Below are 14,019 nucleotides of genomic sequence, written 5' to 3'. Positions count from 1 at the left end.
TTTGTCTGCCTGTGGGCCAATGGACAGTTGGGCACAACTCCTGCCCATGTTCCTTGGCACATGGTGCTGGATTCCATGGCTCCCACAAAGGGACTGTGACTGTGGATGGATGCTGAATTCTTGCTGTTGAAATGAGGACCAAAAAGAAGAAATGTCTTCTCCTGCCATGATGCTGATGTCACTCTGAGTCCAGGATTTTCATTGGGGGCTGGTCACATTGGCACTTTTTCCCTACACAATAAGCCATGATTTCCAAAGTTCCAGACTCCCAGAAGAAAAGCAGGTATTTACTATGAATCACATTGTTTGCACAAACAATTTCGATAAGCTGGTACAGCAGGGTTTAGTGCCCAAGGCATGCAAAACAGTCTTATGATTTAGTAACAGGGAAAATTCCAAAGTCAAGTTTCCATATGCCACCCTTACAAGCAAGTTCTTCAAAGGGCAACATCAGAGCTGCTATATTAACTCCTTCCTACACGGGCACACTGGCACTGTTACTACACCCAGCAGAGGTATTTCCTTTCCTTAGCTACAGTTGAATCTGGTTGGGATTTTATTTCCACAACTTCCAGAAATAGCCTCATTACTCTGCCGAGAAACCAGGCACCAGCCCACTATCTCCATCTCTTCAGATGTCTGAGTTTCACTTCTACAAATCTCTTCCTTAGAGCTTTTAAATTTTAGTAATTCCAACCCCGTCTTTGTTCATCTTGACCCAGGAGTGGTCACTGTTTCCTGAAGTTACTATTTCTCTATTTTATGATTTTAGTGGGTTTTTTTTTCCCTTTCACGTGACATTGTTAACAACCTTAGACTTAGCTTTAAAATATTGATGTTCAGTTGTATCTCTTCAGGTAACTACTGTGCTTTTTGCTAGACCCTGACTGATAGACTAGACTATCAGTCTAGTCTCTTGCTAGACTCTTCCTTTGGCAGAGATGGTAGACAAGCAAGGGCCAACAGGATTTATTGATTCCTTACTCACGATTCTCCCTTTTTGGTACCAGATTTGTGGTACCAAATCTGTGCTAAAGCAGCTGTGGTAATGGCAACAGTGACAGCACCAGCTGCAAATTTACTGACCTCTGATGACACCTGTGGTAGGTGAACTTGAAACAAAATTTTAGCATCGGCCTCCCCAAATCTCCCTTCTCCAGTTCTTCCAATGACACTTCAAGTGTTTCTGAAGTTTCTTCCTCCTTATATCACCTAGAGTAATTTTTGATTCCTGTGCTAAATTTTGATAGCTCTATAGGTCTACAGGCTATTTATTAAAAGACTACAGGGGGGCCTGGGTGGTTCAGTCGGTTAAGTGTCTGAGTTCAGCTCAGGTCATGATCTCACGGTTCATTAGTTGGAGCCTCACGTCAGGCTCTGCGCTGACAGCTCAGAGCCTGGAGCCTGTTTCGGATTCTGTGTCTCCTCCTCTCTCTGCCACTCCCCTGCTCACGCTCAGTCTCTCTCTCGAAAGTAAACATGAAAAAAATAAAAACAATAAAATAAAAGACTACAGAAAACAAATATTTAATGGTGAGACTTTAAAAATCTTCTCCATGATATTAGGTATGAGATGAGCGTGCTTGTTCTCACCATTTAAATTCAACATTGTATTGGAACTAGGAGATCTCACAAGTAAATGGAACATGGTTAATACAAACAAAACAAACTTGCAGTTGTTTGTAATTGATATGATTATCTACATAAAATCCTTACATAAGATGCATTTAAACATATGCAAAGTTTAAATGTACCAAAAAGGTTACTGTAGCCATATTGCACTCGGCACTGCATTGTGCCTACTTTCATAAGACAGAAAAAGACACATTTGAAGTACTTTTGTGAGCTTTATTTCCCAAAACCAGATGAAATGATATTCAAAATGATCCATAACCTAGGAAATCTGGTAGTGTCTACTTTTAGATGGTTACAGTTGAATGGATAGCCTTGAGCTAATTGTGCAAAAGGGATTGTATCTATAAATTGGTCACGTGGCTTGTCTCACTAGAACACAGTTTAAAAACAAAACAAAACAAAACAAAACAGCTCTCCAATCACCTTGATTTCCAGAAAAACTATAATCTTGGCTCTTAAATCCTATTTCATATAGATGAGCTGGAATGGATAACTTGAAATTGTAGAACCATTACAATTTTATAGAAAATGAGGATCAAAAGATAAGAATATGCTATGACCACAGTCACTACACCCAGGGATTTTATCTCAATGCTGTAAATCCAGAAACTCTGCTCTCGACCACGACTTACATCTATGGCCATTTCAGAGATGCATCTCCATGATATTTCCCTGAATTCCCCCAATACAAGTTTCTACAGTAGGTAATGGCAGCTTCCAGAATAACCTCAGGTCACTGGAACACCCCAGTTCTGCAAACAACCCATTATAAGCCAGATTCCATCATGAAAATCCATCTTGCTACTGCTGTGGACATGCATCTTTATGACATTGGAGGAAAAAAAAATGCAGAGATATCTGGTGTTTCTCTGTGACAAAAGCAATGTTGTATCGGCACAGTTATTAAGAATTGGCTTTGGCACACAAGGGTGACTCAGGTGGTTGAGCGTCTGACTCTTGATTTCGACTCAGGTCATTATCCCAAGATTGTGGGATCGAGGGTCACGGGATCAAACCCTGTGTCCGGCTCCATGCTGAGCGTGGGGCCTGCTTGGGATTCTTCGTCCCTCTCTTTCTGCCCCTCCTCAGCTGGTGCTCACACACTCGCTCTGTCTCTCTTAAGTAAAAATAAAAATTAAAAAAGATTGTCTTCACCTCTTAGTTTTTTCATCCCTTTCTGTCTCATGAAACTCTTCTAGGGAGTTACATATAGGTTGTGTGACTGTAAATTAATAATATTTGTTCCTAAAATATAAAACTTGGTTTTATCAAATACTTGGTACAAAACTTCCACTGTTCTCCTCAGACCGTTGTCTCCATCAGGGTCCCATAAGGGGATAGGAGGCATACCAGTTACTGAACAGAGAAAGTTTCACAAGAATGGTCACCTAGGTATAAAGTTGTGAACTAGGTAATTGAAAAATGAAAAAAGAGCACTAATGTACCACATAGGCAGCAATTGCAGGAAGCAGAGATCCCTGTGGTTGAAAGAACAAAGGAAAACGGTTGGAATGAATGAAATTTAAAACCTTAGAAGAGGGGCCCTGCACAGCCAAAACTCAGGCCTTTGAGGCGAGAGGGTAGTGGTTCAGTTGCTCAATGGGTTCTAGTGTCTCTGAGCTTGGAAGGGAAACCCCAAGGGGCTGGGACCAACAGAGGATAGGACCCTCTTGGCCAATGCTGGTGACTATAAGTGTGACACTATGAGAGGTGATCCACAAGTATCGAAAAATTGCAGACTGCTGCGAGCTACCTGGAGACAAATGGATGTTGCCTGCCGGAAATGGCAAGGCCAAAGTGACGCGCACCGGAAGTCCAGGCGGACAGGAAGCCGGCAAGGAGCAAACAGAACGGGGCAAGACCCTTTCTCCTGCAGCCTTCCTGTCTCCCTTTTTGCCCCCTACTGGCAGGATCTAAGGGGGAGTCAGCGGGCAAACAGAAATGAGGTTTGCAAATTCCCTGCCTCCTCATCACAAGACACTCCTAGAAGGGTGATTCGGAGCTCAGAGACGATTGCTTAATGACTGGCACAGCAATCCATAGATGATCCTTCTGAAATAACTGAAAATGGACTCATGATTGCAGTTACACTGTGGCAAATGGCTAAACTACTTACAGAGTGTAGTAGCTTACTGAGAAGCCTTAGGACTCAGCACAGCCTCACAGTTTTAACGGTGGAGAAAGACCTAAGAATTCAAATTCTAATCCCCACTCATTGTATAATACAACATAACACCGTGTATCTCAGTGTCTGTTTCTGACTCTTGTTTGAGGAATATTGAACCAGCGAGAGTAAAAAGTGGTAAAATAAATGGGACACATATTTAACAGACATAAAAAAAAAGTAAGAAGTTGCGGTTCTCTAAACCAGACCAAATAAAGCCAATCTCAAATGAAGTTTGTTAAAAATACACTCACTGTCAGTCCTCTCAACACCATCCCAACATGAGCTAAGTAACTAGAACTTCTCAATTCTACCTGCATAAAAAAAAAAAAAAAAAAAAAAAACCTGGTTTTGGACACTGTGGTGTGGAAACATATGCTGCTATTTACCATTAGTGAGAATTTCATTCACATCTCTATGCAGGAGGGCAGTTTGCCTATATGCATCAGAATCCTTTAAAATATGCCTTGTTCTTGGGGCGCCTGGGTGGCGCAGTCGGTTGAGTGTCCGACTTCAGCCAGGTCACGATCTCGCGGTCCGTGAGTTTGAGCCCCGCGTCGGGCTCTGGGCTGATGGCTCAGAGCCTGGAGCCTGTTTCCGATTCTGTGTCTCCCTCTCTCTCTGCCCCTCCCCCGTTCATGCTCTGTCTCTCTCTGTCCCAAAAATAAATAAACGTTGAAAAAAAAAAATTAAAATATGCCTTGTTCTTTAGACAGAAAACTCATTTCTAAAAATTTACCTAAAGGAGATAATCACATGGGTATAAAATTAATTTAGCCCAAGATTGTTCTTATCAGTGTTGTTAAAAATAAAGTAGAGCTAAAAATAAACCTGAAGGATTATCCATAGGAGCCTGGTTAAGGAAATTATGCAAGTAATGAAATACTATACAATCTGTAAACATGACTAGCTAGACAACCTTTATCAGCATAGAAAGAACAAGTTCCAGAACATCCATTCATTCATTCACTCAAAGCCTGAGTTTCTGCATTGGCCAATGAACTTATCACTGACAAGGTACGTGCCTATTATAAAAAGCTCTCGTTTATGTAAAACTATTTATGGAGGGGCCCCTGTTTATGTAGGGTAGCTCAGTCAGTTAACTGTCTGACTTCGGCTCAGGTCATGATCTCATAGTTTGTGGGTTCAAGCCCCACATAGGGCTCTGTGCTGATGGCTCAGAGCCTGGAGCCTGCTTCAGATTCTGTGTCTCCCTTTCTCTCTGCCCTTCCTCTGCCTGCACTCTGTCTCTCTCTCGCGCTCAAAAATAAATAAACATTGAAAAAATGTAAAAAAAAAAACCTATTTATGTATACTTATCTGAACATATGTAAAAATGTCTGGATTTCCTCAAAAATATTAAGAGACATTGGCTAAGAGAAAAATGTACTTGTCTCTCAGTGATGAGGCCATAGCTGATTTCTACTTTTGTCTTTGTACTTTTGTATATAGGGTGTTTGTGTGAAATTATTTTTACAAAAACAATATAGCCACTTTGAAATATCCCACACTTATTCAAAATCTAGGGCACTACCTTTTAGCAGAGTTCCCAGTTGAACGTGCTTTCTCTTTTGCTCAGAATTACTTGATCATTTGGTCCGTGTCATTCTTGGAAATTTAACATTTTGTCCTGAATTATAATTGGCTTGTGTTTGTCATCTCCCCTTACAAGATTGCAAGTATTTGAGGACAGTGACACTATCTTGTGTAATTTTCCTTACAGCATTCGGAACAAAGATTTGATTTTAGTGTCGCTCAGTAAATGTTGTGTTGCATTCCTAATTTCACTCACCATCAAATTGCACTGGGCATTCATCAGAGTAACTGCTTTGCCCATCGAGTTTATGGGTGATCATGCACCACTTATAGCCTGTCCTGAGGAGCAGTCTTAGTGAGCTATGGTTTATAACATACGACCTTAATCCTCCAGACAATGCTGATTGTACTAAGGGTGGACTCTTGACCCAAAAGCAGCCAGTCCAAAGCCTGGCCACAGACATGACCTGGAATGAAAATTTGATCAATAGGCCATTCACAAGAGAAAAAAAAAATCAGAGTGATTATAGACCTATGAAATTAGTCTCAGTTTTATTAATAATCATGGAAATGCAAGCTAAAACAAAACAGACATGATTTTTTACCCATTGGATTATTTGAAAAAAGGAAAGAGAAATGACAGTGTCCCATATTGAAAAAAATAAAGAAAAGGGGTCACTTCCATATACCACAGGTGGGAAAATAAATTAAGGCTTATTTTGGAGGCAGTTGATGGCATCTATCAACATTTACATTGTGCTTGTCTTTTGATGTGGTTATTCTGCTCCATGAATGCAAACTGCAGAAATATCCCCATGTGCACAGAGATGAGGCAAGGATGGTCTTTGTAATTTTCATTAGAGAAATATTTAAAATATTTTATCATTAAGAAAGAAGAGTTAAGTAAACTACATTATATCCACACTATAGAAAAAGAGGCAGGAACTGAATAAAGTTAATAAAATCAAATCCAGGGGCGCCTGGGTGGCTCAGTCGGTTAAGCGACCAACTTGGGCTCGGGTCATGATCTCACTCTCCGTGAGTTTGAGCCTCGCATCAGGCTCTGTACCGACAGGTCAAAGCCTGGAGCCTGCTTCAGATTCTGTGTCTCCCTCTCTCTCTCTGCCCTTTCCCCACTCACACTCTGTCTCTCTCTCTCTCAAAAATAAATTAAAAACAAGATTTTTTTCTAAATCAAATCCAACATCCTTACTATGACCCACAGTCCTGTATAATCTGACCTCTGCCTCATCTCCTCTGTCTCCCCCCACCACTTACCTTGTTTCAAAATCCATGAATATTTGCTCTTGCTTATTCCTCTACTTGTATTATTCCTTCTCCAGACATTTTGTTGGCTGGTTCCTTCCCTCCAGCATCTCTGCTTAAACATCATCTCATAGAATATTTTCCTGACCATCCTGAACTCAACCCCTCTATATCTTACCCTTTCTCAGTTTCTGCCCTAGAATTTACCAATTCTTGACATTAAATTTTGAGCTACATTTTTTTTAATTATCCATCTCCTTTACTAGAAGTAAAACATCTCTGGCAAGGAAATTATCTATTGGTTATTATCAAATCCCCAGTGCCTAGAATTATGTCTTAATGAATAAAAATGTTAAATTAACTAATTATTTTAAAGGTATGTGTTTAAAAGAACTATGTGTTTTAACATGGAAAGATATCCAAGATATACTGAGGTTGCTGAAAAGATACAAATGATGGGGCCCCATTTATGTAAAGATGTGTGTGCACAGGTGTGTGTGTATGTGATACACAAATGCATGCAGACACCTAGTCAAAGAACTAAGGTTATACACACCAAATTCTTACCTGACAAGGAGAGTGTCTATAAGAGGCAAGGAAAAAGAATTTTCACACTTTACGTATATCTATATTAATTAATATCTTTATGAGAATAGATTTACATACTTTTCATAAAAGGAAACAAAAAAGAAAAGGAAGAAAAAATGATCAGTAATAATGAGAAGAAATAACATTTTTAAGATCTTGTCTCATAATACAATATATATTCTTAAATGTCTTTTTATTTATTTTGAGAGAGAGTGGGAGACTGGGAGGGGAAAAGAGAAAGGAAGAGAGGGAGAATCCCAAGCAGGGTCCTCATTGTCAGTTCAGAACCCAACACGAGCTAGATCTCATGAACTGTGAGATCATGACCTGACCTGAAATCAAAAGTTGGACACTTGATTGACTGAGCCACCCAGACTCCCCTCCTAACACGATATTTTGACACTACAGATGTAGTAGCTCATTTACACTTGACCTTAGCCAAAAGGCCAGTAGTAGCTTATTCAAATATCACAACAACCCTGGAGGATATTTATTATTATTATTATTATTATTATTATTATTCCCCATTAGGAAAAAAGCTAAGGAACAGAAGAATTAAGTAACTTAATCAAGATTATACAAGCTTTAAGTGGTAGAACCAGAGAAGGAAATAAGGAGGAAAGGAAGGAAAGAAGAGAGGGGCAGTAGGGGAGTAAGGAAGGATTCATTCATCAGTTGATGGACAGAAGACTAAATCTGGCAAAAAAAAAAAAAGTGGTTCCAATTGTCAATACTTGCTATGCAAAATTACAGGTTATTCGAAAGAGAATGAAAGAGGAGAAAAATGTTCAGCTCCTGTCCTGTGGTGCTCAACTCTTCCAGAATTCCTTGGCCAGATTACTCAGCTCTTTTTGGATTCTTATGCATGTACATAACTCTGTGGTACACAATGACTTGAGTGGGGCTCTGTTCTTTGCCTAAATCATGTACATTCCATATAACAATGTATGTTCTTGACCTAAAGAAATAATGCCATGTTTCAGAAAACAAACTCCCCTAGTCTTTTAAAAAGGAGACCTAATCTAATTAAGCTCAATAGTGGACAGCAAAGTATGGACATTTTAGAGATTTTCCAAGAGACCAACAAAATAATCTGCATGTGTGTGTGTGTGTGTGTGTGTGTGTGTGTGTGCATTTATAAACTGATCTTTCTGCCTATTTGTCTTATGCTTATTTGATATGCCATTTGTCGCTTTTAATCCTGCAGTGTGGTGTAATCTAACTGAGTGAATTTAAGGTAAGTTGTATGAAAAAGCACAAAGGAAAAAGAATATTACAAGAGAAAATGTTATAAAAATAGATGTGCCTGATGTTAAATTAAAATACTTCATCCAAATTTCTTACTCAACACATCAGTGCATCAGGATAGCTTGCCTTATGCACTGCATTTTACTGTCTTAGAGCTTCTCCATGTGATGATGGAGAAATCATGGGTAAGCATTTCAGAGAGCTGTTATATTAGGTCTCCTCTTATCTCTTTAGCTATTAATAGTTCACTTATTTCTATTACACTGATATTGAATCATACCTGTAACTCTCCTATCATAAGCTTTTATCATCTTTAAGGTTTCATGTGGAATCTAAGTAAGATTGATCACTGTAGTCATCATAATCTTTTAATTAAAACACTGTGTTATGTTTACCCATAAATAAACCCCAAACATATTCACACTGTCCACCATTGGCATTACGTTACAGGGGACTCCACTTTACCAACAATTTTGAGACTACCTTGTGGTTTTTCTGCTTCAGAGCATGAGCTTTATCGCTTGTGAATCATGGGTAAACCTGAGCGTATCTGATCACAAATGCACACATGGCAAAGGTTGGCTTTCACAATTCAAAGTGTCGACATATAAAGAACTGCTCTTTTCAGAGCAGACTGGGAAAAAAAAAATAATAAGGTATCATATGTCATTTGTAGATTTTGTTCCTTCCTCTGAAAGAAACTGAAAGATTAGGTCACACTGTTCTATGAAAGCATATTCCCTTTTCCACTGAGGCAGAGATATGATTTAAGTGCACTCGTCATCATAGCTATGCCTTTGATGCTGTGAGCCATTGAAACATGAATACTCCACTAATTCTTTGCAACTACTAGACTGTAAATCAAACATGCCACTTAGTAAATGACCCTTATTCTTCCTTTCTCTTTCTTACTGGAGAAGATCACTAGCTATTTGTAGGTACCACAAGAAAACATAGGAAGTTTTGAGGAAAATGCTTTTAACCCACCATTCCCCTCAGGAAACTGGCATCATTTGAAGCTCTCAGAGTAATGAAACAAACAGCTAGTTGAAGGGTGAAAATTTTAGTCAAACAGTTTTTATGGGGTTTATATTGGTATTCCTTCCATAGGATACTATATAATGGATGTAAATGATTTTTCCCCCCACGGAATTTACCCATTGTTTTCATGGTCGGTCATTAGAAACACAAATTCATTAAGAAATGAAATGGTCCATAAAGTGATGATTTGTAAAGGTAATTCTTCTTGGGGAAAAAAAGCAAAGTTTAGCAGTAACATTTAAAAAAAAATGAATTCAGCCTAACCATAATAATAACAACCCCCATTTACTGAATATTTGCTGTGTACCGGCTGCTCATCAGAATTTATCACCTCTGGCCAGCTCGGAGCTGAGAGCCCATCGGGTTTAGCAATAAGCAAGTCATTGTTATGTTTGCCAAACTGAATTTCAGAATCAGTTTCACTGGGGGTGGAAGCCAGGTTTCAATGGATTTGGGAGGGGTGGGAGAGAAGGAAGTAGAGTCAGCTACCATGGAAACAAAATTACTCATGAGGGGGAAAGGAGAGATAAGGCAGAAGCTGGTTGGAAAGTGGACTTTATGAAAAGAAGTTTGTTTAAGACAGGGGAGAACTGAGTATATATCAATGAAACCTGGAACAACACTTGGAAGGTACAGGAGACAGATGAAGTAATATACTGAGCAAGGCAACGGAGGGATCAGAGGGAGGAGAAGGAATTCGGGAGAATACATCCTTTCTGTGTTCTGATCCCATCAAACCCTACTGGACATCTGGCCTTGAGTATCCCATGAGCAGACCACTTCCAGTTCAGCATATCCACCTTTACCCCCAAACTTATTCTTTTGCTTTTGCTTCCTCTCTTAACAAATGGCACCTTTTTCCGCCTACATTCCCAAGCCAAAAATCTAGACACAGTGCTGAATCATGCTTTTTCCTTATGCTCTCAACCTATTGCCAGGCTCCATCCATTTTATCCATTTAAAAAATAGGCATATCACATAACTCCCGAGGATCTTTCCCTGACTATCCAAATCCAGGTTAGGTGCCCTGCTTTATTAATCAGGATCCTACCAGAAACACAGAAACTACTCTAGACATCCCAGCAGAGGTGACTTAAAACAAAGAATTAATTCCACAGAGGAAGGAAGAATTGAGAAGTTGAGGCAACTAAGGCAATAACAGCAAAGAGAGCCAGCCACCACCCCTAGAGTTTGAGGAAAAACTTAAAGAGATGATGTCACTAGCCCCAGTGGCGTGCTGGTGAATGTTTAATATCCAGTTCCCTGGGAGAATAACAAAAAAACTGTTTGCCAATTTCTGTAGTAGAGGTATCCCACCATGGCTGACTTCAAACTACCACCTCATCGCTAAATGCAGAGTTGGGAAAAGATACACACATTCAGCTCTTGTGAACTCACATGCCAGAAACCGGAAGCTGGACCCGTCAAGCAGAATTTCAAGCTATAGAGAAGATGCAGCTCTTTCCAAAGATGCTGCCTGGGTGGGGCAAAGGGACAAATACCTGAGCTTCTCTAATTCTGCCACCTTCCATTCTCTCTTCAGTGCCCCTCTTTGGCCAAAGACTTCTTAAAGTCCACTTTCCAACCAGCTTCTTCGGCCAAACCCAGCCAAAGTTCAGCTGAGCCTGGGAAATGCAGCCTGAAAGTTCAGATCTCTTCTGAGCAGATCTGAGAAGGGCAAGGAGTGAATCCAAGAACAGTTGAATAAAAAACTCTGGGAACACTTCTAACTCCTTTATAACCGGCCTACTGGTCTATAAGCTCTGTGAGGACAGGGACCACTTCATAGAGTCTGGAGTTCACTAAGTAGCTCATATTTTGTGAAACAAATGAGTGACCTATTAGCAAATATAATGCCTGCATTTAGTAACCAGAATATCTGTGTCTCTTTGTGTGTGTGTGTGTGTGTGTGTGTGTATATAAATGGCTGTCAAATCACATATATTGATATGGTGAAGCTATAACTTAACAAAATCGTATAGAAAGGTATTATACTACTCGATTTTTTAAACTTCTTGCTAGGACCTCAGCCCTTTGAGCCCATCTTGTACAACTTGCTGCAGAAATGAAAGCTTTTGTGGGATCTCATGACTGTTGTAGTTTAAAAATCTCCATGGTGCCTGGGTGGAGTTGGTTAAGTGCCTGACCCTTGATTTCAGTTCAGGTCACAATCCCAGGGTCATGAAATTGAGCCCCGAGCTTGGGATTCTCTCTCCCTCTCCCTCTGCTGCTCACCCCCAACTCTCTTTCTCTCTCAAAATATATAAATAAACACTTTTTTTTAATCTCTAAATTTTTACAAATCTGTGTTTTAGCAATTATCATTCACCTAGTACATCCTACAAGTTTCCCGCTTAAGCGTAGGCTCTTCCTCCAGCAAGTCCAAAGCCCTTAGTTAAAATCTTCATCTCTATCACTAGTTCCCACCAGCAGGCAAACTTCTTAAATTTCCACCAGTCCTCCGTCCTGTCCAACTTCTATTGCTAACCACCTTCAACAGAGTCAAATAGATTTCATTTGAAGGACTGTCGTAGAATTTTCCTGTGTATCTTACTCCAGTAGCTTCTGCTTTATGTGGCTGCTTTTGATCATAAATATATTTAGAAAGATTTGTAAAGTCTTGTCAGAGATAAACCAATCTGGACACTATTAGAGTGGTAAGGACAGATTTCATCAGTAATATACTATATTGGGGATGTAGTATATTACTACGTTCAATAGGATAAAGAACACGATGTGAACTGACCTCCACTTCTATTTGTACAGAGGTGACTGGACGTTTTAAAGGGAGAATGGGGGACCAGGAAGGGGGGTGGGGCAGTGAACAGGGGCTCAGTAGAATCAGGAAAGTGAAAACTTACAAAAAGAAGGAAGAGGGGGGTTGGTGCACTTGAAACTCATCTGGGTTTGTTAGCTGGTGCTTCAAACCAGCTTGGTTTGAAGTCTTGAAGTGGGACTCACCCTCCCACAGAGGCTGGAAAACAGGGCGCTATCTTCAGGTGTCTGTTGGAACAAACAGTACAGGCTTTCGGCAGACGAGTTTTCTCAGGCAGGTGCTTTAAGGGGATTAGCGTCATCATAGGGGTATAGTCTTTAGCTACTAGCTACTAGATTCTCTGTTAATGTTTTGAGTGAGTCTTTATAGACCAACCTTGAACCTTATCCAGAAGAGGGCTCGGAGGAGCCCTGATGGCATTCGGTCAGGGAGAGAATCATTCAGTCTCAAGCCAAATCACATGCACCGTGATTCACTCTTACCAGGTATTCTATTCATCAGACAGGTATGAGAAGGCCATTAAATCAGAGAGTTATGTCTCTTTTCCTCACCTACAGCATAAACTGTCTTAAGAGCAGGGATAAGGTGTGGTTCCCTTTTGAATTACTCCTCTTATGAGTGTATGCATTTTTCTCCACATTCAGTGCCACCCAGAAGCAGACCAAGTGGTGGGTGAGGTCTTCCTCAGGTGCAGGCAATAAAGGGGTGTCTTACCTATAGAGACTTTTAAAACATATATTTTTTAAAATTATTCCCATGTGCTGGCAATTCTAAACAATGTCAGTGATAAAATTACTCCTGCTCCCTAAAATGTTTGTTGATCTAAATTCGAAATAATTGCTCTGGCTGATGTTACGTTTTGTTAATATATATGTAACCTTCAAGTTAGCACATTTCTATCACTTATTCTTTAATAGATATTATATTTTTAAAGGGGAGTTAATTTGGAGAATTTCCAGTTGTAAAGTCAGCTTTCAGCCCTTGTGGACTCAGCACATATTTTCATTTCAAAATAACTTTGTAATGGTTCAGAAACCATTTGAACTCACTTCGGGCGCTGTATGTAGCTTTCATCGTTTCATTTAAACAGCAGATTCAAAATATACAATGACAGTGCAGTGATTATAAAAACAAAGAAGCAGAACTTGAGTTACTTCAATTCTGTCATTCTCTGTGACTACTTGGAATCTACATTTGTGTAAAAACATTAAGAAGTGAAACAAAGTGTGAACCATGAGGTATTCTATTTGCTACATACAAATTTTATTTCATACATTTTGAACAGTATCTTTAAAACTGAAACTCATTATTCTTGGATTAGTAATAGTTTTGAAACTAAACATTGAATCAAGGGGGAAAAAACATTCTATTAGAATGATCACTGAGTTGTTGCTTAAATGTTGGTTGTAATTAAATTCACTTACTAATTATCAGAAGAGTATTTACATAAGAAATTGTAATAGAACTATAACTGATTATTGAAGTTCAAACTGTTAAATAGCTGTAAAAGCAACTGAATGCATAGCTGTGTGTTTACCCATTTTGGTGCTGCATTTGTATTTTATCTTTCAATTTTTATTTTTTGTTTATTTTTTTTTTAATTTTTAATGTACTTATTTTTGAGAGAGAGGGAGACAGAGTGCAAGTGCGGGAGGGTCAGAGAGAGAGAGAGAGAGAGGGAGAGACGGAATCTGAAGCAGGCTCCAGGTTCTGAGCCGTCAACACAGAGCCTGATGTGGGGCTGGAGCCTCACCCGAAGTCAGAC

This window comes from Felis catus, chromosome C2, assembly GCF_018350175.1.
Source record: "Felis catus isolate Fca126 chromosome C2, F.catus_Fca126_mat1.0, whole genome shotgun sequence".
Classification (NCBI taxonomy): Eukaryota; Metazoa; Chordata; class Mammalia; order Carnivora; family Felidae; genus Felis; species Felis catus.
Note: the sequence above shows the minus strand (reverse complement) of the source record.